The sequence below is a fragment of the Pleurodeles waltl genome, chromosome 8 (genome assembly GCF_031143425.1).
Source record: "Pleurodeles waltl isolate 20211129_DDA chromosome 8, aPleWal1.hap1.20221129, whole genome shotgun sequence".
NCBI lineage: Eukaryota > Metazoa > Chordata > Amphibia > Caudata > Salamandridae > Pleurodeles > Pleurodeles waltl.
In genome coordinates, this window is record NC_090447.1 from 34,788,191 (window position 1) to 34,814,092 (window position 25,902).

Here is a 25,902-nt window from a genome sequence, read left to right on the forward strand (position 1 = left end):
CACTGTCCAGTGGCCAAAAAGGAGTTGGCACCAGGTGCATTCTGGGAGTTGTAGTCCGCACCCCCCAAGGACCCTCTCAGAACTTCTGGACCCTTGGGGTGAGCTGTGGACCCCAAAAGAACCTTAAAAGGACATCTGGGAGAAGCCCCAGAAGTTTGGAGAAGTTTGGAGAATTTTTGTTAAAAAGCTCCATAGATGGACCGACCCGCCGCAGCAACTCTAGCCGGCTTGCCTCAACCTCGACCCGGCCTGATTTGCTGGTTCGTCCCGGTAAAGAAATATCTCCGAAAAAGAGACTAAGTCTGAAGGTAAAAAGTTGACCGGGACCTCCCAGCCAGCGTATCCGAGGAGGGCTCCATGGACGTCGGATCAAGATCCAGGTTTACCCCGGTCGAAGGTTTTTCACCTCGAAAAAACGACTAAGTCCGAAGGTAAAAATCTCCACCGAGGATTCCAGCATCGCGTATCTGGAGAAGGGCTCCAGGAGGTCGGATTGGACTGGCAGGTTCGTCCCGCTGAAGAAAATCTTCAAAAAAAAGACTAAGTGTGAAGGTAAACTTTCAACCGAGGCCTCCCGCAGCCTGTAGCCGAGCAGGGCTCCATCGCGGTCGGCCTTAAACTTTGACTTTGCCCCGGTCGAGGTGCAACCAGATGACCCGATTGGCGCTTTTTGTTTCTAGGCACTAAAAAAATAATAATTCTTTAAAAATTCATATCTCCGGTTCCCCTTATCCGATTTTATTTGTTTTGGTGTCATTTTAAAGATAAAAATATATTCTATTTTTATAAATTGGTTTTGGATTTTTAAACTGTTTCCTGTGTTTTATTTAATTACTGTTTTGTGATATTTGAATGCTTTACACTCTGTCTCCTAAGTTAAGCCTTGACGCTCGTTGCCAAGCTACCAAGGGTTGAGCTGGGTTTAATTTACTGAGACCTAACTGGACCTTAGTGGAGGTTAGTGGCCTATTGCTAAGTGTAGGTACCTACCTGCCCTTACCAATAACCCATTTTCCAACACTAACCAAATATTTTGGCTTACCTCCTCTTGTTTGAAATTCTTCTTCGGAACTAATGGTCTCATTACGAGTTTGGCTGTTCCAACACTGCGTGGAGGACTCTAGCACCTCCCCCCCCGCTCTATTACAAAGTTCCCATCGATCAGACCGGCGGGAACATTGAAATACAGCGTTCTTGCCAGTCAGTCCAGTGGGAACAGTGCTACAAAATAACACTTGAGTCCCTTAAAGGGTCTGAGTGGTATCCTGCGGCACAGAGTGGGCTGACCAGCACCCTCAGAATGCGCACAGTCTGCTTTGCAGACAGTGTGCTTTCCTATGGTGCTAGGCAGGGGTGACCCTGCACTGCCCACACCATGGGCATAGGCAGTACCCCCTGTGGCCCCCTGCACTTATTCTCCACCAGCCTGTTTATGGTGGGGAAACCGCCATGAAAAGGCAGATGGAACCAGGGTGTAATCAGGTGGTGCTGACTACAACTAAGATCGCCATCAGCCCGTCGGGAACAATGCTCCTGGCGCCACTTTTGTTGTGGCCCTCAGCTCCACCCAAATGCCACCAGGTGTGCGCCGAATTTAAGATACGGAGCACCCTGGAGGTAGTTAGGGAACTTGTGCCAACATTTTTGATGCTCATTTGGCACTTTGCAGGATTAGTGTAAAAAAATGTTGAAGCTCATTTTGCAAAGTGCATTGAGGCCCTTTGTAAATAATGGTGTGCCTCCTTCAAATGCCTGCTCTGTGCATGCGTTAAAAATGCCACAAACAATGGTGCAAAGGAGTATGTTAGATTTCTCTATGTCATTTATTTGCCCACCCCAACGGGGGAGCGCCCTCATTGCATACATAATGGCATAACGTGGTGTCAGGGGTTACAAAGTGGTGCAATGCAAGCACTGCACCACTTTATAAGTGCATACATTATGCCTGGCGCAGGCATAATGTGGTGTCAGGGGTTACAAAGTGGTGCAATGCAAGCATTGCACCACTTCATAAATATACTGTGGTGTTTTTGCAATAATATTGCCACATTAGAGTAAAAAATAATGCTAATGTGGCGATCTATGGGGCTAGGCACTCTTCAATCAGGGCCATAGTGCAGTAGGTGACTACTTATGATTTTTCCTGAGAGATCTTACACAGGGTGTCCTAGACAGAAGCTTGACAGTCTGGTCTGATATGCATCATATTCAGTTTCATCTGAGAACCTGTGTGGTCATCATTGTGTTAAATGTTGTGTGATATCATTAAAAGTGACTTAAACCTTCTGCCACTTACTGCTTTCAAATCTGTAATTCACCTTCCACTCACTTTTTGTTGAACATAAATATCCAGACTTTGGGCCTTATTTAGATAATGGGGGACAAGTTACTCCATCACAACGGTGACAGATATCCCGTCCGCTGAAATCTAAATCCCATAGGATATATTGAGATTTTAATTTTAGTATACAGGATATCCATCACTGTTGTGACGGAGTAACTTGTCCCCTAATATGTAAATCTGGCCCTTTGTTACAGCACCAAGCTCTATTGTTGAACTAAACTTTATAAAACAGTCACTAAAGTCATTCTAAAATCCAATGCTTTTGTTTCTTCTGTAGTTTGTATTACATGAAATAAATCTTTATTCTTGAGATCCAATGTTCTCTTTAAACCAATTGTCTCTGTTTCAAATATAGTTTGTATTAGTTTATTCCTGACTGGGCAGCCTTTGTATGCATACAAATGAATCACCAACCTTGGTTTGTCACTACAGCATTCTGACACTATCGAGGAAAACCAAGAATCTGAGGAATTTTTCCTAGTCAACAACTTCCAAAGCAGGACTGAACAAGCTGTATGATCCTGACAAATCTACAGCTGGAGCTCTGTGCAAGGTAAGGTTCAACTTGTGGATCAGGGTCAAGCACTTGGCGTGGTTTAGGTGTGATTTAAAAAGACTCACCCTAGATTGTGCTCCAGTCTCATGGTAATTCTGTGAAAATTAAAACCTGTGTGGGAGGAGTACATCTTTTGGCAGGAAGATCACTTTGCTTTAGCAGCCCATGGTTTGAGGTGGCTCTTCATGCTCAAGCTAATGGCCTTGCAAAAGAATGGATTGTTGCTAGAACCCATAGAACTTTGTGAGCTAAGTACCAATCGATTACCAATGGACTGACGTTTGGTGGATTGGGGCAGGGCGCAATGGTCAAGGCACGTGTTGGATCTGGGACTGAAGCATGAGCAGGGCTCAAAGGCTCTGGACATATGCATGGATCTGGGAAAGGAGCTGGATCATGACTTCCTAATGCTAAGATATGCAAAGTTAAGCTAATTTGTCTTTCCGTTTCCATACCACAAATAGTGAACATTTAATTATAAGTGCTTCTCTCATTTTGTCGTAGTAAAGTCCTCTCATATTCATGTTGTTTGGTGAAATATCTTTATGCCTTTAGGTGAACTCATTTAGAGAATGTGATTTTATTTTGATAAATACGTTATGATGAAAAGTAACTAACTTCTGTGTATGTTTGTGCACATCCTTCCTAAGAGTGTATCAAGAAAGTTTAAAATACTGATGTTTAACACAGTACTGAACATTCTGAAATATACAGAAAGAAGTACATTGAGATAAGAAGCTTAGAAAATGTCAGTGCAAATGTTTTCTCAAAGCAAGTTTAAACTTTGATTCCAATTTGTTCTCTGCAAATATCAATGCTTGTTGTTTCTGTCTTTTTAAATGTTTGACATACTATAAGTCTTTCAAATCCTGAAAAAACAGTTTACAACAAGCTGTGATGTTACTGTGTTTGCAGATACAGTACCATAAAGTTGAATATTTTACTGCAGCCATTTTTTAGAAGACATTTAGGGCTTCTTTCACATGGTGTGGGAGACGTTTTCATGTTTCTCTGCTGTGCTGGCTGATGCCCTCATTCCTACTTACTAAACTAGCATGCAGTTGGTACTTTTTATTTAATGAAATAAGTGTGAAATCACCGGGTCTGCGTAAGTGACAAATGGCAGGATTACTAATGTGCCGTATATGAGCAAAGAGCACATGTGCCCTCGTTTTGCAGCAAAGGACATTGACACTTGCATATCTCATTCTGTAATCCTATTAAATGGATTTGCTTTTCACGTCCATGTAATGTGAACATTACATGTTCACATCAGGTACTAATGAACACGTAGCTTGCACCTCCTGTAGAGAAATTCCTCCCCCAAGCAGGCAAGTTCCATCTGCACAGAAAGCAGGGAAAGAGTTTTAGAACTACTACTCATTCATTGCTGCGCTGACGCCAGCTCTGCTGCTGGAGAGAGTATATTCTAGGTAAATGGTTGCAGGGTTCTGTAATGGACACCAGTACTCGTTAGACTGTTGTGTAGCCATTTTAGTTATAGCTCCATGCACATTATTCTAACAAACTAGGCCTACTGCTGTCCACTTTAACCTAGATATATTTTATTGAGCTTTGTTTATTATTTTAGCAATAGCCACTGTTGCGGTCTGGTTTTATTTTCTCTCTATCTAGCTGTTCTTGCTTAGGCCAGCACAACGTTCTCAAACAAGACATTCTTGTTCACTCTGTGCTTCTTTCAAGGCTGCAGTAAGATAGGTTGCTGGTGAACATGGTACAGGTTTTGTCTCTGGTATTCATAGAAAAACACCCATCCTTGCAGAGGGACATCTTCTTAGAACATCAGCTGTTTTATTATATAAACATTTGGGCCCATATTTATACTTTTTGACGCTAAACTGCGCTAACGCAGTTTAGCGTCAAAAAGTTTTGCGCCGGCTAACGCCATTCTGAAGCGCCATGCGGGCGCCGTATTTATTGAATGGCGTTAGCCGGCGCAAGCAGACCGGCGCTGCCTGGTGTGCGCGAGAAAAACCACGTACACCAGGCAGCGCCGGCGTAGGGGGAAAATGGCGCATGGGCGTCTTAAAATGGGGCAAGTCAGGTTACGTCGAAAAAATCGCCGTAACCCGACTTGCGCCATTTATTTTCGACGCCCATCCCCCATCAACATGACTCCTATCATTGTAAAGATAGGAGTCATGCCCCCTTGCCCAATGGCCATGCCCAGGGGACTTCTGTCCCCTGGGCATGGTCATTGGGCATAGTGGCATGTAGGGGGGCACAAATCAGGCCCCCCTATGCCAAAAAAAATTATAAAAAAAAAATAAAAAAATACTTACCTGAATGTCCCTGGGGTGGGTCCCTCCAGCCTTGGGTGTCCTCCTGGGGTGGGCAAGGGTGGCAGGGGGGGTCCCTGGGGGCAGGGGAGGGCACTCTGGGCTCATTTTGAGCCCACTTGTCCCTTAACGCCATGCCTGACCCAGGCGTTAAAAAGCGGCGCAAATGCGCCGTTTTTAGCCACGCCCACTCCCGGGCGTCTCTTTTGCCCGGGAGTATAAATACCACGTAAAGGCCTGGGAGTCATTTTTTAGACGGGAACGCCTCCCTTGCATATCATTAACGCAAGGAAGGGGTTCACGCTAAAAAATGACGCACATTCCGGGAACTTTGGCGCTATTCGCCTCTAACGCCATAGTATAAATATGGCGTTAGTTGGCGTTAGTTTAGCGTCGAATTTGCGTCGAAAAAAACGACGCAAATTCGGCGCAAACGGAGTATAAATACGGCCCTTGGTGTGCCCTCTCTAAACAAATTGACCATTCAACATGGAGAATTTGCAACAAGTAGCAATTGCAGTCAATATGAGACCACCCTTTACTGCACATTTACTGGCACAAGGCCTAACGGCCCAGGGGGGTCCATACAGGATAAACACAGAATATTAACAATGTGCTTGCCGTTTGGGAAGGTTCCCACAATAGATAACTGTAATACATGGGGCACAGTATTTGCCACGCTCTATACTACAACACACAGTACACCGACACTTGCCAATTTACCGAAAGTGTTGAAACAAATTCAAGATGAATACGGTATCCTCAATTATATTAAGTAACCTTAAAGGGGAAGTGGTCGCATTAGAAGTGCGTATGCGGCTCCGGGACGTTCCTCCACAGGATCAAGAACGCAAGCTGCCAAAGATTATCGCAGAGACCTACCCTAGCATTGGTCGTGATAGTCTGGGGGCCAAGCAAGCTCCTGAGGGTAATAAGAAACAGTGGGATAAAAAACAACAAACTCCTAAAAAATAAAGGGGAGAATCTCCACTCACGAAGACCCCACAGAATAGATATAATCTCAGGAATAGAGATAATATAAAAATGCCTGACTGATATCAATATACTGATACACTCCAATCTCGTTCCTTTCAGGACTCATCAGAAAAATGCAGTGAGAGAGGTGGGCAGTCAGAGTGGAGAACAGAGTACATGAAACAGAGACAGAAATCACAACGCTCAACAGAGGTTTCAGTTAAAAAGGAAGAGAAACCTCCCCAACAAAATCCCCAATTTAAAAAGAAAAAAGTGGCAGCTGTTGCAGTTCGACATGCCACTCAAGAAAGGGCTCTACTAAAGAACAGGAAGTGGGCACTAGCTATACTAGACAGCGTGGCAGAGGTCACAATAGTTCGCCAGAGTCTTCTAGAGCATCTGGGGGTGAAAGCAACTGCTGACTTCCTACAAGTAAAAACTGCGGACATGCAGGTCTCCACGCCCGATAGGGTGTACAAGGTAACAATACAGTTAGAAGGAGACATTGAACGCACAACCAACGCAATATTTTGGGACCGCGTCGTTAACATATATGATATTTTGTTGGTCGAACAGGATTGACCACCTGCCCATATGGGGAAGATGTTATTAAACCTTCTTTTTCGTCTCTTGTTCCCGAGGAGCTCACAGAATCCTACGCCATCGATTGGGTATTGGCCCAAGCACCTGCGTTGTATCGTGACCACGTAGGATGGGACAAAGATTCCCCCTACCATGTAAATCGGATTAAAAACCAGCCCCAACCTCAACCTCAGTATCTTATTAAACAGATTCTAAAGCACCCGTGTGGGAAATCCTCACACATCAGGAGTACCAGGGCGTAATCGAACCCTGCTTCTCACCAATGAATAATCCTTTATTCCCAGTAGCTAAACCGGACCATTCATACAGAAAAGTCTTAGACTACAGATACTTAAACAGTGATACACGCACATATGCTATACAAAATTCATCTAGCACAGCACTTATGAACAACATAGTGCGCAAAAAGTAGAAAACAACACTGGATATCTCCAATGGTTTCTTCTGCCAAAATATAGCGCCTGAGAGTAGAGGCTTAACAAGTTTCAGCGCACTAGGGGCCAGATGTAGGAACTTTGCAAATTGCGACTTGCAATTTGCGAGTCTGAGCAACTCGCAAATTGCAACTCGCAATTTGCAATGCAGAACGGTGCCTCAGACACCGTCTGCAAGTCGCTATGGGGTCGCAAAGACCCACCTCATTAATATTAATGAGGTGGGTCGCAAATTGCGGCCCTATAGCGACTATGGGCACTCACGGGTATGGAGGCCTGCTGTAGTCAGCAGACCTCCATGTCCGTGACTGCTTTTAAATAAAGCAGTTTTTTTTTCCCAAGTGTAGCCCGTTTTCCTTAAAGAAAAACGAGCTGCACTTAGAAAAAAAACCGAAACCTTTAGTTTTAGATTTTTTCAGGGCAGGTAGTGGTCCCTTGGACCACTACCTGCTCTGAAAAAATAATTTGGGGTCCAGTCACAAAGGGGAAGGGGTCCAATGGAGACCCCTTCCCGTTTGCGAGTGGGTTACCATCCACTTCAAGTACGCGGATGGAGTTGCATACCACTGCGACTCGCAAATAGGAAGGGAACACCCCTTCCTATTTGCGACTCTGAAATGCATTTTGCGAGTCAGTTCCGACTCGCAAAATGCGTTTCTGCATAGCAAACTCAGGTTTGGGACTTGCAAACGGCGATTTTCATCGTTTGCGACTCGCAAACTGTTTGCTACATCTGGCCCTAGGTTCCCAGAAAAAAATTCTGTTGTTTACCCCAGGGGTACAAGAAGAGTCCAGGACTGTTAGTGGCTCGTGTGACTTCAATTTTGCACGACATTGACTCTGAAGCATTGTCCTATGTAGATGATATCTATCTCATGGATGATTAATTACTGCAAAATTTAAGATGGGTAGCCCGCATTGTTGTAGGATTTGCTGAGTTTGGCTACAAATTAAATTTAAAAAAAAATAGCCTTCCTTAGCGTCCTGTTTCTGGGATATGAGCTATCGAGTGAGGGAAAGAGCTTAGCGCCACAATTCTTGGAAAACTGTGCACAATTACAACCTCCAAATACCATAAAAAAAACTCCAATCTCTATTGGGTTTCCAGAATTTTGGCAGAACTTACATTCCTGACTATGCAACACACATAAAACCTTTATATGACTTAATATGTCCTTACTTTCGGAGTAAATTATGGACTGTCCAACACACACAGATCCTCAGAGATTTGCAAACAGGCATGCATGCAGCACAACACTTCCACACAGGGGACAACAAGACACATTTGGTCATCAGTAGTTGCTGGTGCCATTGGTTCGATCTATGTAACCTTTAATGAGGGTGAGAGAGTCCCGATAGCATACAAAGCTAATTTTTTACTCAGCAGCAGAACAACGATTTGCTCCCACTGAGAAAATTCTCACTGCTGTACAGATGACTGTCATTAAAGAAAGACCTCTAGCCCAAGGTAAACACATTATTGTCATTTCTCCAATTCCGGTCCTTGAGGCTGCCACCAAAGCCAGCGTTCCAAACGCTAAAGCATTACATCCACATTGGATACAATGGGCAACGTCTTTGACAGCCATTGATGTAGACCGTATTTTTGACCCAAAATGTTTTTAATATGAACTAGAATACCCAGTTCCAGCAAACACACTGCATATTGATCAGTATCAGAGTCATAAACACTGATGGCTCAGCGCAACCTGCAATTGGCACAAAACATCAATAATCCTCTGCTTGCACAGTCATAAGCGGCTACATGGAGGACAATAAATTTTATCCCCAACATACATTCATGCAAACCCTAGTGGATTGCACGGCACAATTAGCAGAGTTAAAGGCTCTGGTGATGGCACTGGAACATACAGATCCTGCACAGTTAACACTGATTGTTTGTGATTCATACTACTGTTTCCAGTCCTTCAATGAATACCTGCATTACTGGTGCCAGAATGGGTTCAGAGATTCTAAGGGCAACACCATCAAACACAGACTACTGAGAGGGAAAGTAGTGGATCTGAAGGAAACGCTACCAAATGTCCATGTTATACATACACTTGGACACCAGCGCGTTGGAATACACATTGCTGATGAAGCCCCAAAGTAGCTACGGCCACTGTTGCTGCAGTTACCTGCTTAGGTACGAAACCGGACGATGAAATATGGGCTGCTGTGAAAGCTAGGGCTAAAGGTACGCCCTATCCAAAAGCATTTCCTGCTAAATATTCCTACCGAATGGGAGGCTGACTAAACGCTGGGGTTAAGATACCAGGCGTAGGGGTTAGAGAAATTCTCAAAAAAGACATAAAATCAGAATTGATTAAAGCAGGGCATGAAGGGGCAGCATCTGTCCCTGCTGGTGTGGCAGCTACAATACCATTGTTACAAGCCCAGTTTTGGTGGCCAGGTCTGTATAAAGAGGCCAAGCAGTTTGTCCTTTGTTGCAACATCTGCCAACAAATTAAAGTTTCCACTGCTAAATGCCAACCGCAGACACCCCTTCTGATTTCAAACAAATGATTACAATGTGTGTACTTGGACCATTGTGGTCCCCTAACACCGGATAGTGCAAACAAAATAAATTTTAGTCGCTGTTGACTCTTGCTCCAGACTTCTATGTGTGTGGCCACAACAATAGGCTGAAACTCCGACTGTTAATAAACATTTGCAAGTTTTTATCGGTACATATGCAGTTGCAGCTTCCACTCGGACCAGGACCCTGCTTTACCCTCAAGGGCATTCAGGGACGCCATGGCTTTGTTCGGGGTTTAACTCCAGTACTCGTCTCCATTTCATCCCAAGGGAAATAGTGTTGTGGAGCAACTAAACTGTGATTTGAAGCAGTCCTTACCAGCCAGAGTCTTAGGTATGGGTCATAGTTGGCTTAATCACCTGTATGGAGTCCAGAAAGCACTTAATAATCTGTCTAGTAGTTCCCTGGGGGGTTGTACTTCATATGAGTGCCTGTTCAGGACTTGAGTGTATGTTCCCGATTTTGATGGTCCTGGCGTGAAGGCGGCAGAAACACCCTCTGATATAAATGAACGTGTCACTGTCTTACAGGAATTGCAACAGTTCTGTGACGACAACGCTTCTGTAAGTGCTGCCTCCACAGGAATTAAGGATGTACCTGTAATGCCTACAGGCTGGATTCCCAAAGTTGGGAATCTAGAACGAGAAAAGGTTGCTGTGAAAAAGGAGATTGGTCCTTCCTATTGTGCACCGGTCCCTGTTTTGGGAATACGCGGTACCAGAACTGTCATTCTACCACTATTTGCTGGTGCGAAGGAAAACCTCCTTGTATCTAGCAATAATGTCAAGTTACACTATGTGGCTGATCCTGCACAGCAGACCAAAAGGAACAGCCAGTAGTTTCAGAATCCCTCTCACTACTGGTCAAGAGGTTCCTCTACAAGTTGTAAGCAGCAACACTGACACCTCTCCGAGCTTGTGGAGGGTGGAAAACAGTACAGAAATAACTGATCATTTTGACACAACTTCAACACAGACGGATTGCGTCAATAATTCTGAACCACCACGGGAAACACCAACTGGTTCTCCACCTACAAACATGGCTCAAACCTTTGCATGAACTGCTTCTGGATACTTTGCCGACATGAATGACGTTTCGGACTCATTCGCCTCTTCTACACCCGAACTGTCAAAAGCACATAAGCTAATAAATTGGCTTAAAGCAACTTATTTTATTCTTCCATGGAACTATCTGTCGCTTTCTTTGACTGTACTGGCTTTCCTACTTTGGATTGGGTTGGTAATCACATTCTTTTTATTAATGCATGGTCATTTTCTTCCTGAAAAATCAACTGTTGAAATGGTGGATGAGGTCCTAAAACCAAATATTTCAACCTACAAGGTCCGCAGAGACTTGTCTTTTATGAACATTTCCGCTATACCAATTCCTGATGGGATTGTTTGGGATAAAGTAAGATTTGATATATACAGCTCAACAGAGGTCATTCAAATACCATATGTGTTTAAACTTTCAATGAACGATGTAATAATACCCAGAGTTGTTTCTGATGATTGTGATGTGAAAACAGTTGATTCTATGATGACTGAATTGCAGTATTACACTATATTTGAAAACGAAGATGTTTACCAATCTAAAGAGAATTATGGTGATATGTTTTGTTAATTATTATGGGCACCATTTCATCCATAGAGCAAGCATTATACACAATGGGAATATTGTCCGACTCCACCACAGGGGAGTTCTAAAACATACTCTGAAAAGTTTACATATTTTTCTTGGCATGATGATAAAAATGCTGAGCCATATTATTTTAAATTGCTATCAATAGAAAATGTACGCATATTATTGATAAATGCAAAATGTATTTATTCGGATTCCTTTGTTTCCCGTTTGACTATAGAAGGCTATGAATATTGCCTGAAGTCGATTGACTTTAAAAGTGTGTGGGGAACTAGACAGTGGCAAATACGGGGGAAGGAAGCTTTATTTAGAACATGCCTGATACCTGTCCAAATTATATTTTCAAATGAAACTGTACAACAAACGAGTTGTTTAGGCTTAGCTAAGATTAAGGCATTGAACATGCTCAGTATTCCTTCACCTGCAAAATTTTATAAATGGCAAAAATATATCAATGCAAATGAAGATCAGCTCGATGAATGGGTCCGGAATGGCACGTTTAATGCTTCACTGTCACGCCCTGGGAGCAGGTGGTTTTTGTGGCCAATAGATACCAATGGGTGTCATAAATGCTTTATAAACTCCATTGGGTGTTTTAGAACTAGTAGGCTGGACTCTCTCTATATATCATCTGAACATGCGGGTATAGCAACAACATATAGTGTAGGGAAACTATGCCAGCAATGGTTGAAGAGTTCCTCACTAGATACAGTTAGAGAACACCTGAGTCTCCTGTCTAGTAACACTGATTTACAGGTGTTTCTGTTAGGCCCCAGAAAACAACACAGAAAGCGCTTCTTATATGAAGTAAATAATGAAATTTGGAAGCTTTCCCAACAAGATGCTGCTGCCCAGTTAAGGCAAATAGACCAGGAAAACTTACAGAAGGCATTAGCTGTTGTAGATAATGAGATTAGTACCCTGTCCAACCAGATATATACCCTAAATAACATCATCTCTTTGGAAATAGACATAATACAAAGTGATATGTCTTCTTTACACCATGGGCAGAATCAACTAAGGTCCATTATGCAGTTGGGTTGGACACTTGAAACACTGAAGGCAGGTTGCGTTCTCTGGCAACACATTAGCGCAAGGGGCATATTTTCTACATTTAATTTAACACAAAAACACCAACTAATGCCTAAGAGAAAAGCAATGTATGTCATGCTAAACATCGAACAGTTAGAAAAATTGCCTTTTACTGTGGTTGAAATAACATCTGCTGAGTGGTTAATACACAGGGTCATTAAACTGCCTATTTCCATACTTCAATTAACGTCCTGTCTAAAACACATTCTGGTAGGCAGATATGAAAGGCTGGGAGATAATTACATCCATGAGGTGTGGGAGCTGCCCTTCTCATACAAATGTCTCAATGGCATGAAAGAGGTCTTTCTTAGCGGTATTGAATGCAAGACTTCTGTCAGCCATTCAATGGTTTGTAAACAGCTGTCCTTGCATGGGGCATGTAACATGTCTGCACCAAACTTGGCTTGTTACCTGAAGGGAGTTCCAGTCTCCTTGATTAGACCTGCATTCCGGGTGCTTGCAAATGGCAGTTATGTTCACCTCAATAGTGAGGACTGTTGTCGGGTGTGAGCCAGAATAGTTTACGCTGTTTTGGTCTCTAAGATTGTTACATGCTGCGGGAACTTACTTTTTCTTCCCACTAGACTAAAAGAGGAAGCTGACATATGGCCCCATATTGCTACTTCTAATGTGAATTTTGACAAGTTGAGCAGACTCAATGCTTTATTGTTTCAAAAACATGTGGCCCTTACATCTGCACGTGAGACCTACGCACTTCAGGTGGCAAGGTCCTCAGTAGAGATACAGTCCCTTTCAAGTACAAACTTTCCGAGACACTTTGGTGAACTCGTGGGACGAATATATAATGCATCCAGTAGTACTGGAATCGCAAATTTCTTTAAGACTGTTGGTTCTGGTTTCGTTCAGACCTTCTCCTCCATATTCGGTTTAATACCATCAGCCACCTACTCAATATTCTCCAGTATTTTGGGGGGATTTCCAATAACTTTGGCTATAATAGCTGGCATCTTGCTGTTGCTACTTTTCATGCGCAATGGCTGTCCCATCGCAACAAGGAGGAATGAATGCGCTCCCACCAGCGCAGCTGTGTAGTGAACGCATGATGCAGTATTTTAGAGCAACACTCCTGGAGGAATTGGTGTGTGACTGGTCCCTGTCATTCAGACCGGTTTTGCATTGTGTGCAGCCCGTGTTTCAGTGCCTCTGGTGCTCGTTCGAACATGCACTGAAAGTTTGTCTCTCTACACAGTGCTTGCTTGAATTGGGCACTGATCTGTTGATGTTTTCGCTGAGGGTTCATTACCGGGCATGCGCGTTGATGGTGCGTTTGCTACAGGAAGCTGTTTACGAGTTGCCCTTCCTGGAGGATGCAGCTCTAAAGTCATTAATGGGCACACCACGGAATGCTGCTACCTTGGCTGAGGCTCAGGCTATGGAACACAACTGCTCTTTGGTCCTTCTCGGCGATGCTCTTTCAACTTTAACACCTACTGAAGTGGAAGATTTCCTGTCCTCCATTGTCCCGGATTCAATTGGCAACTTCCAAAATGACTTTGACTCTTGAAATTTGGCCCTTTTACACCACATGTTAACGTTTTAAATTGTCCTTTTATATATGGTCATGTGTCTTTTTAACTTGTCATTATTGACATCTTTTACATATATTTCTTAGGTTGAGTTTTAGTAGCTTTTATATATGCTTAGGCTTTGAATCACCTTCAACTGACAAGGGAAGGGTGTTGTGTAGCCAAACAAACTAGGCCTGTCGCTGTGCACTTTAACCTAGATATATTTTATTCAGCTTCTTTTATTATTTAACAATAGCTACTTTTGCCTCTATCTAGCCTCTATCTAGCTGTTCTTGCTTAGGCCAGCACTACGTCCTCAAACAAGACATTCTTGTTCACTATATTCTTCTTTCAAGGCTGCAGTAAGATAGGTTGCCGGTGAACGTGGTAGAAGTTTTGTCTCTGGTATTCATAGAAAAACACACATCCTTGCGTAGGGACATTTTCTTAGAACATCAGCTGTTTTATTATATAAACACTTCCCTGTCCATTACACGTTAGAGGGAGATTCCAGCCAGAAAACCACAACTGTATGCTGAATGCTTTGATACATCTGCTTATGCCGACTTCAGGCCTTTCCTCAGGTATGGGGGATGATGTCTTCCCAGGGGAACCTGAAGGGCAGAATTAGAGCTTAACATGCTGTGCTCTGTTATAGTCTGGGTAGGAATTAGTTTATTGACTTTAGTGCCAATATGGTAGCGTTATTTCTATGCTTCACTCTCCTTGTCACAATTCTAATCTTGTCATTCTGTATCATCCTGGTTATTGCAGTACATGCTTTGCTATCTAAGATGCAGTTGCTTCATTAAAACCTTATTGATACAAATACCGCCTCTGTTTGTCATTGTGTATGTGAGACTAATGTAACTGAGAGAAACGGATGAGACCTAGTAACCATGATTTCCCTGAGAAGTTAATTGTGTCATGCGTTCGGCTGCCCAATCATCCCTGCTCTTGGGTAGAGATGAGGCACTGCTAGTTAGCCAGAGAAAAACCCAGATTAGGGTGACAGGTGTTACCTGTAGTGGGTCAGACTCAGTCTCCCACACCAAAGGTGATTCTGTCGATCAAAACAGTAGTCTCATTAGAATAATGAGAGTCTACGCGACAGGACTATGGTTCTCATTATGACCCTGGCAGATGGCGTTATTTGTGAGAAAGGTACTGCCAACAGGCTGGCGGTACCTTTCCCCAAAATATGACATTGGTGGTTTGGCTCAAGTCAAACTGCCAATGTACCACTCCGTCCACCAGGGTGGTAACAGCCGCTGGGCTGGAGACTTCTAGGTGGCCGTCACAGTCCCTCCCTCGGGATTTTGACCCCACCTACCGCCATGGTTTTTGTGGCAATCTTACTGCCCTAATCCCCTGTCCGAGCACCCAACTTACCTGCTTGCAGGAGGTCCTCCGGCAGGAGACAGGACGCATCCACCAGCGGAACACCGCCAGGCCGTATGATGTGTCATGATACGGTCAGCGGTGTTCTACTGGTGTGGCGCTGCTGCTGGCAGCAGCGCCACCTTACCGCCGCCCGCTGCTATGACTGTAGCGGGAATTCCACCAGCCTTCTGGCGGAATTCCAGCTATGGTCATAATATAGCGGACGGTAGGTAGCCATGGCGACGTCTTTTGGAGGCCGTCGCCGTGGCGGTAGGCGGCATTTACTGTCTAGGTCATAATGAGGACCTATGTGTCGAATGTATTTGGGTCATTGGATTTACAGAACCAATATCCTATAACCTCAATCGAAATTACCCTTGGCTGATTTATAAACTAGCACACCCTTTTTTGTTGTTCATATTAATTTATTATATATTTTTTTCATGTAGAGCAGAAATGTATGTAAATTTATAAACATTAAAGGAACATATGTTATCTTAATTTGAAATCAACAAAGACTGAAAACCCTCTGTGCATTTCTTATTCTCTCCACAGATATTGACTTGCCTCAACTTAAATTATGGTCTCTGTCAACACCACCTCCTCTGTTAAAGTTACACATTTTGAGAGGATCTGCTTTCCAAGTTACCAGAGCTGGCAGCACTGGCTTTCTGTTCCTCTCACTCTTCTTTTTTTTTCAGCTGTTGTTGCCAATGTCACAATACTCACAGTCATACGAAGAGAGCAGCGTCTCCATGAACCTATGTACTATTTCATTGGCTTCCTTGGAGTCATAGATGTAGTTCTCAGTACATGCACTATACCCAAAACTTTGGGTATCCTCTACTTCAAGTTGGAAGGAAATTGAGGTGACTTCTTGCCTGATTCAGATGTACATGATTAATGGTTTCTTTGCATCCCAATCTGCTACATTCCTTGTGATGGCCTTTGACCGCTATGTAGCTATCTGCAACCCCCTGAGATATTCTTCAATGATCACTATCAGATTTGTTGGAAAAGCAATAGCGTTTATCTTGCTTAGGGACCTTCTGTTGAGTGTGCCATACCCAGAGTTAGCTGCCCAACTTCCACATTGCTCTGAAAATATTATTAAGAATTGCATATGTACTGTTGCATCAGTGTCAGCCCTTGCTTGTGGTTACAGTAAAACTAATAAAGTCTACCAGCTGTCCCTTGCTTTTATCCTCCTCGGAGGTGACCTAATCTTTATTTGCCTTTCTTATTGTTTGATACTCGGTGTTGTATTCAAGCTTCGGGCAAAAGGTGCTGTAGCAAAAGCCCTCAACACATGCACTCCACACTTAATTTTGGTCTCTTTTTTTTACACTCTACTTTTGGTTTTGATTTTCACAAACACAATGGAGAAGACAATACCTCCAGATATTCCCATCTTGCTTAATGTCCTCCACCTTGTGATCCCACCTTCCCTCAATCCAATTGTTTATGGCTTGAGGACCAAAGAGGTCAAACTGGGCATCCTGAAACTGATAGGGCTTGGAAACACAAATGCGCCATAAGAAGGAAAAGGAAATGGTAGTGGAGAAGTATTTCCAAGGAACCCCGTGCTCCAGAAGAGAACATTAGAGAAATGCTAGGCAAAATACTTGTATGCCCCTGAAACATGAAGTGTAAATATGTTCTCCCTTTTCTTGCCTTCATTTGCAGTTTTTTCTAATGAGTTTTTAATTCACTGACACATTCCTTGTCCTTGGCCTCACTTTAACCCATTGTCTCTCTAACCCTTGTGTTTTCCCATCTAAAATTGTTACTCTTTCACTTTCATTCACATTCTATTCTCAACCAATGCACTCTCTCCAATCCTTCCTATATCATCCAACTTTTTTCAGTCGCTCTGCTCTCTCTCCAGTCCTTTCATCATCCAATTTTTCAGTCAGACCTTTGACCCATTCTCTCTTTCCTCATCTCTACTCTCCCCCAACAGTTCTCTCACCTGCCTGCTTCTAGTAGTCCATGTGCTGATCCCTTTTTGAACAAAACAGCTGGAATTATTTTTTTAATTTAGAGTAATCCCTCACAATAATGACAGCAGGATATCCGCTGTGCAGCCAGTGAACTTGCAAGTGGTGCATATTTTTCTTTTTTGAATTAATAATATTAAAAGCAATATCCAACCCCCCAAGCTGATTAGTCAAGCCAATTTAAAACTATGCAAGATTCTATTTATATATGATTCACATGGATTCAATTGAAGGGCACTGTTTCCCTATTGTCGATAAATTAGATGTTGTAGTGTCTTCTTTTACTTTTAATTATGGGAGAAGTAGTTCAAAGTACAGCCACAATTGTCTCCAAAATAATAACAAATTGTTGTGAAGAACTTTAGCACCTCAATTGAACACAACAAAGCTGCAACCCTAGCAACTTTACACATGGGTATTAAACAGGTTAAAGGACCAAAACATGGTTATTTAATAGCTATGGAGAGCTAATTCCACAAGTTCATCTTTGAAATCAAAATAATGGAATGAGTCAAATGTTCCTGAAAAATACCCGCAGGAGACCTTGGAGTTCATTTATCCAACCAGCGAATGACTGAAAACTAATGATCCTCTATATGGCTCAGGAAAACACAACCATTTTCAGTGAATAGCAGAACATTAACTATACTTACCTCACCACTATGAAATTATTATAACATAAACAAGCCAATTATACCATTTGCCAATTACGTTGTTAGATGTTGTATTCTTTGTCCACATCTTTCGAAGCAGCAACAATTTTGTGACATGATCTAATAATTGATTGATTCTCTTTTCAAGGATATATCTGGTAAGAGTTGTTTGTGTTAGTCATACCATACTTTTGGATGGGTTTCAGCACAATATGACACCTACTCTATCATGGGACACCTGCAACCACACAGCCAGCTGCATCCCCATTCTGCTGACTATAGATAACGCATAGAATGAATAGAGCAAACAAAATATTAGCATGCTTTACAAAGGCAATACAACAGTGCCAATCCTCATAAATGTTATTGATGTGTGCTTTGTTATTGACCTGAAGATTCTCTAATATGTGTTTAATGTTAGAACACAGGGTATTGATTTAGAACAAGGAGATCTTTATCATCTTAAAATACACCATGCTTAGGTTTCAACATAAGTCTCAGGAAAACTCTTCTTAGCCCACGGTAGCTGTGAAACTGAGGGGAATTCAGGCAATTCCATAGATAAATGTATGTTAACTTCAAGTAGCACCAACAATTTTAAAGTCAAGAAAACAACATAATAACAATTCCAAACCATGAAGGAAAAGAGCACAGCATAATTATAAGCAGAAATACACCAAAACATAATAGAATTGGTTCAGAGGAAAGAGAGATATGAATTTATAAATTTGTGAGAAAAAATGATCTATAAAAAACTGTCCGAACGTTTTTAGCTTACAGTTGACTGTGACCTAGCTGGGAACTCAAAGATACAGTAAAGTTGTGAAAGTCAGATGTACTAAGTGGGTCATCCAAGTCAAAGTTTCCAGCTTTTGGCTTAGGCTACCTTTTGAAAGTCAAAGTCATCCAGTGGGACAAGGTGCAAGGCTGAAGTTGCCAAGGGCCCCACAAAGTCAAATATGTTGCGCGCCACTGAAAATGTTTGCTTTAGCACCAAAGGTTCTGGTGAGAGAAAGCTGATTTCATAGTCAATGAGGTAGCTTCACCATTGGAATACATTGCCCACCTTATCCCATTCACATGTTTTACCATCAGACAGAAACACTTTTTTGGTTCTCTAAATTGGCATGGATTCTGGGGCCTGGAAGGGCTAAATGAAGACTGACACATTTACTGTGAGGTCCAAATGAACCCATTTCCAATGTGTCAACAAGCTACAAGTGATACAAACCCATTTTTTCTTGTACTCCAATGGTGTGACCTCCCTGGGCAAGTAGCCGTGCCTCGTCCCATTCCTCTTGACCCGGAAAAAAACAGAGAGCCTTATTTAGGAGGCCCTAGTGGCACACTGCACCACTGGAGAGCGGTTTTATTGATGCTCCGGTTGGGCAATGTGTCAGCCCATATTTACAAAGCCTCTTATAGCCACCTTGCATTGCTTTTCATTACTTTGTAAATATGGACCCCTTTTATCCATAACACTGCATAAAAGGGCTGTTCCATAGGTGTTGCTGTGGGCGTTCCCACATGACACCCATGGAATCTGAAGGAATCCAAGGCATTCCCACATTTACAAGTCTGGGAATGCATTGGATTCCCATGCTATCTCAGTGTGGTTCTTAAAGTGGTGCAACAGGGAGAAATAACATTACTTCTCCCTGTTTCTTCCTTTTCTATGTGTGATGCATTCTGCAGTACACATTGAAAGAGGAAAGTGTCATTAATGATTGTTTAGCTACAAGAAGGTGTCCCTTCCAGAAAATAAATAATCATCCCTGGCACCCTTGCACAATGGTGCAAGTTTGCCGGCGTTGGTGCTAGGCAGTAGTTTGTGCGCCAGCACTGTGGAAAGTAAAGGGATGCGTTGTATTTCTTTCAAAATGAAGCAGTGCTGAGCAGCAAGCTGGCGTGCACCACTACGCTGCGTCATTTCCTCATAAATGAGGCCCTACGTTTCACATGGAAATTTGATATTCAGGCACAGTAGCTTTGCAATACAGAATTTTAATCTTTGGGAAGATTAGTATTTATCAGAATGACATCAAAGTAACGAAATGTCGATCATAATCTCAGTTTTACAATGTAACCACATTTATGACCTTTGGCAAATGGACCTATCCCAAACTGCTTCAGTACATCAAACTACCCAAAATCAGGACTGCCTAGAAGGCCTGGGCGGAATGTCGATCGTGTCGATATAATTGGTGTACTTTTAGTAATTTCATGTAAAAAAGTTTATGCAAAATTACTGAGATTACACAATGTCACATAACAAGGTACCAATTCAAAGAGAAGTTTTAATTAATGATGTAACTTTTGTGCAAACAGCAGTTTTTTTAATATGAGCAGTATTTTTTTTCTTGAGCGCATATACTCCCTGTGTAAATTGTATGGTAACTGGCTTTTGCATGATTGGCATATTTAATTTTCTAGTAAGTCCATAATAAAGTGCACTAGAGGTGCCCAGGGCCGGTGAATCAAATGCCACTAGTGGGCCTGCAGCACTGGGTTTGCCACACACATTAGTAGCCCTGTAAACACGGCTCAGATATGCCACTGCAGTGTCTGTGTGTGCAGTTTTAAACTACCAATTTGACTTGGCAAGTGTACCCACTTGCAAGGCCTAAACCTTCGCTTTTTATACATGTAAGGCACCCCGAAGGTAGACCCTAGGTAGCCCCATGGGCCAGTGACCGAAAATCAAATCACAATTACGTTTTCAAGTTGTATTTATACCCGAATGTCCCTTCATTCATTTTTTGAGTGCGCAGTGCATTTAGCGTAGTTGCTTGTATTTTCATGTAATTTTGTGATAATTTCACATAACTTCACTACTGCAAGTTATGCTGGCTTTGCACACCCCTACAGCCTACAGCATTCCAGTTTCTGATGTGTGCGTCATTACAATACTTTCTCACACTTTCTTAAATTATTTATTGCTTATTTTTCCTAAATGTACAATATGAATTGTGATTGCCTGCTGATCTTAAACCAGCTTTGGTAACTCTGTAACTAATCCTTCCTTAGATTTCTAAAATTGTACACTGTATAGCAGTTAACACAATCTTCTTTGTAGCACTGATCAAATAAGAGCAATTATTTCAAATATGTTTTTCTGATATATTAGACTATGGACAGTGGAGAGTTTCATCCGATAAAATACCCAAAACACCATATAAGCTGTGGTAAAGCATTTGTCTGTAAGACCGCTTCCTCTGCACTCCTCTTAGAGAGAACAAGCTAAACATCCTCACTGTTACTTTTATATAAATTATTCCTGATTCTTGATTACATATCAAACAGTTGTAATCAATCAGGATGAGTTTTATCTTTTGATGCCATTCTTAAGCAATCTACCATGGAAAATAGATGTATTCATGGGGTGAAATTATGTTGTTGGGTTTACCTTTAAGTAAGGGACCATAGATTTAGAAAACATACGATACACAGGAAAGGTACAGATGTAAATCTGTATGGAGTACAAAATTACTGACATCAGATACTTCTTCAAGCAAAATGCCAGTCCCTAATCATGGTTACTCTGTTGCTCCAAATATGCAGAACATGTTAATGCATCCTTGTTATTTCTATGTAAGTGTATGAGAAATAACACAACACATTACATATCATACAACAGGTATCAAACCCAGCTCCCTAGTAACAGCTTCATTGTAACTGCAGAAGGAGGGACAAAACCAAATGTCACATTTTCCTTCAGTGTGATTTAGTATAAATATTGGCTTCTCTTCCTATAGATCCCTTCCCAAAGTTATTGGAGGAATGAGTTTTCCAAAATACATTTTCAAATGTGTGGATAGAAAATAAATTCTCTGAATCCTGCACTTCCATCGAGAAGACCTCATTGACCCAAAAATAACTGCACTATTTGAAGATCCAGGAAACCACAGTCTCATCCACACAGGAAAGGTCCTACACACTCTGCTGGATACTTTTGGACCCAATTTTTACAACTTCCTACAACATCTTAATTGATAAGCCCCCTCTGATCACATAGACTGTACATGCCCTCATCAAATTCAGCATTCCTGAACATCAGGAAACATGCCACAGTACTCCCCATGGTGAAAATGCCTCCTGCAGACCCAATGATGCTCGCCAATTGCCCTACTACTGTACCCAGCCGAAATCCTAAAGAAACATATAACTAAATGTCTTACCAATCATTAGAAATTACCATAATTTGCGTGGTAATCCCCCCAGGTATTTTGCCTTATCCACTGAACCTGTTTTTGTTGGCCATAAAGCTGAACATGAATTCCTGCTAACAAGGGGAAAAGTGCTTGTGCTCTCTCTTTCAAACCTGGTAACACAGCTATACCCCTAATTGGCACCTATATTTTAATTATAAGACCCTTGTAACCTTGTACCAACATCATGCCCCCCAGGGCCAGTAAATTAAGTACTACTAGTGGGTTGCAGCACCTACTGTGTCACCCATTAAAGTAGAAGGATACAACATGTCTCTGTGCCTGCATTTGCAGGTACGTTGTACAGTTGTGCAGTCATTGTGATCTCACAAACTGAACCTTTTGACAGGACTAAACCTTTCATTTAACTAATTATGATTCACCACTAAAGCAGGCCATAAGAACGCCTATGGGTGATGGTGCATGACATATTAAGTAGGACATGTATTTAATTTATTTGAGGCCCAGATTTATGAAAAGTGGTGCTGTGTCTAGTGCAGCACAACTTTTCTTGCGCCCCTCTAGCACCCCCTCTCACTACCATGTGTGCGCCGTATTTAAAATATGGTGCACCATGGGCATAGTCAGGGGGACCAGTGTCATAATTTTTTATACTAGTCCGTCACTTTGCAGGACTAGCGGCAATAAATGTGACGCTAATCCTGGAAGGCACCCAGAGGCCCACTAAACAGAATGGGAGCCTCTTTTTAATGCCTGCACTTAGCAGGCGTTAAAAAATGCTGATTAAAATGGTGCAAAGGAATATCCTAGATTCCTTTGCCCCATTTTTACGCCCCCCCCGTAGCAAGAATTCCCCCTTGCATAAATTATTTCTGCTGCAGGCATAATGTGGCGCAAGGGGTCACAAAGTGATGCAATGCAAGCTTGTGCTACTTTGTAAATATGGCGCAGCGTTTTTGCCCTTCCAACACCACATTAGGATAAAAAAATTAAGCTAATGTGGAGTTGGAATGCCTACAAAACTGTTTTTCATTTTGTTTCATTTTATTGTCTAGTAAACTAACATTGCTTCACAAGGTTACAATTAATAAGGACTAAATTCAGCTTGGGAGCAACTAGAAAAATATCTCAAACACTCAATTTAACGGTGATTTAAAACCTACATAACATTCCAGTCTGAAATGAATTCATTATTTTGGAAATTACCCTTTTAGAAAGTTGCCCCTTTCCTGCCTAACACTAAACCTCCCTACTGCCAGTGCCCAGGTGGTATATGATTGCTGATGGCTCCCCAGTGGTGAGATGTGTATTGTTCCCAGGCAGTGGTCACAGGACTGGTGCCCAGCAGCACCTGATCGATGGCTCCACCAAAGCTGAAGCCGAATGAATCTGCAACTGTGTTCAGTGGCTCACCATCTTTGTGAAGAACCCCCTCTGGATTCACTCTGCTTTTTGTCATTGCTAAAGACTTTCAATCACCACAACCACTCCAAAGTCAAAAGGGGAACATCAGTGGGACAACTCTGGTCCTTGCATCTGACCTGCACTCCATTGCAGTCAACCTTAAGTTTTGACTTTGTACGGTTGCAGTTCTACTAGACATCCGCGGTTAACACTTAAAAGTTTTTACTAATATTTTTACATGAAACTCCAGAACCACATATCTCCGGATCAACTGACTGAAATTTGGCATTATTACTGATATTTTATTTATTTAAATATTTTTCCTAAATTGGTTTGGGATTTTACTTGTGTTGTATTTTCACTTTATTACTGTTTATGTGCTGCTTAAATAATGTGTGCATTATCTCTAAATTCATCCTGACAGTTTTGTGCTGAAATGCCAGAGGGGCACATGTTTATTTACTGGCTTATGTGGTTCACCCTAACAAGGATTGTGATTATTATTTGTAGTGCGCTCTCATCTTCCTCACAAAATCGTCCAATTTCCTCCTCCAGGCATCTCAACACCACCAATTCCTCACTGTCACACAATCTGCAATCAGACCCTATTACATCATGGAAACAACCCTCATGAATGTTATAGATTACTTCCTTGTGATCCTGGACAGAACAGATACGGCTGCCCTCTTTCTCGTGAACATCTCCATGGCATTCAATATGTTATCCCACCCCATCCTCATCCAAAGCCTACATAAGATCCAAGGACCTGCTCTCTGTAGGATATGCCCCTTCCTTACTGGAAGAACACAGTCTATGTCTATCAGCCTGATTCCATACTCTTTAGAAGTCTGCATCCTTGTCTGTGAAGTACCTTATGGATCTTCACTTAGTCTGACAGTCTTCAACGCATACCCTGTTACTCTTCTCCCAGCCTGCATACATACTGTGTATAGATTAAAGGGATTTAGGAACTGATATATATTTAACTCCTGAATTAGCAGGAAGCAGTGCACAGGGAAATACCTGGAAATTGGAAGAGAGAGGTCTGAATAAGTAGTGTAGCTCCAAATTCTCTTATGCAGACATTTTATCTATTGCTATGCTTTCAGGATCCCAGCATCAGGACTTTTCCATCATGTAATCAAAAGGAGAAAGGCATAGGAAGCAAGTTTAACCTCTGTAAAGCAGTGAATGTGCTATCCACTCCATTACCACCACCTCCACAGTATAGAGGACTTCTACAACATCAAAGAAGGAAATCATTTTGGTGCAATCACTAGAATGATTTTCTTTAAGACAATGAAGGTCATAAGGCTAGGGGAGAGCTTCCATTGCTTCATGATTTTTTTCTTATTTCTGTAGCTTGCAGAGCTCAGAACATGCCGGTGTCATAGTTTCAAAATTGAAAGCAAACTGTGCCACTAGGCAAGGTGTTCTTTCATTTTTGTAAGTGTTTGGGTGTCCTACGTCTGCCCCCCAAGCGCTGATCTCTACAAATTAGGTATCATTGGGAAGGAGACAATGTCCCTTTTGCAGCGGGACCAAGTATATTCCTGCTTGCGGATTACATCAGGACTGCGGTTTTCAAAAAGAGTTCTATCCACTAGACACAATGAAAGGTGTTTGTGGAGAGCAGCCCCTTTGCAATGGGCAATTTCTTTCCCACCTAAGAAATATATGCAGGGCAACTAGGGGTTTATTACCATTCTGCCCCATGCCCCAGCAGGACAGAATTCCCATTAGAGCTAGGGATAATATATTTTTTATTTTTTTTATTAGAAAGAATGTATGCAGCCATCCTAGGCATCAAGCCACCCTCACTGGGTCACAGGCCCAACAGTCTCTCTGTCCCCTCTGGCCAGACTGCAGAGGTATTCCCCAGATCTGCTCCTTGTCTGGGAAGAAGGTGCACTAGACCACAGGTTATACAAAATTCATCTGACCCATTTTTCATTAAATAATTTGTAAAATATGAATTGAAGCATAGTCGGTATTGAAAATCACGATAAGCTGCAGTTCAGTTGCTGAGGCTGGATATTGTGGGTTTTTTACAACCAAAAACACTACATATCCCAGGATCAAAATGGTATAAAGATCATTATGATATATTACTTTCGTAAATCAACCACTGGGGCAAAAATGTACTGATGAAAATGTATTAAACTATTTCTATTCTATTCTTTCTGACTTATTTTATTATTTTTATATTTTAAATATACCATGGGTGATCTGCAGAAATGACTCCCTACTGATTTTGGATTTTTATCACATTTTCAGAAA

At 42.1% G+C, this 25,902-nt stretch overlaps 1 pseudogene; it reads left to right on the forward strand.

The window, feature by feature from the left end:
- Positions 1 to 15,976: 15,976 nt before the first annotated feature.
- LOC138249351 (olfactory receptor 56A4-like) lies at positions 15,977 to 16,934 on the forward strand (annotated as a pseudogene).
- Positions 16,935 to 25,902: the final 8,968 nt, after the last annotated feature.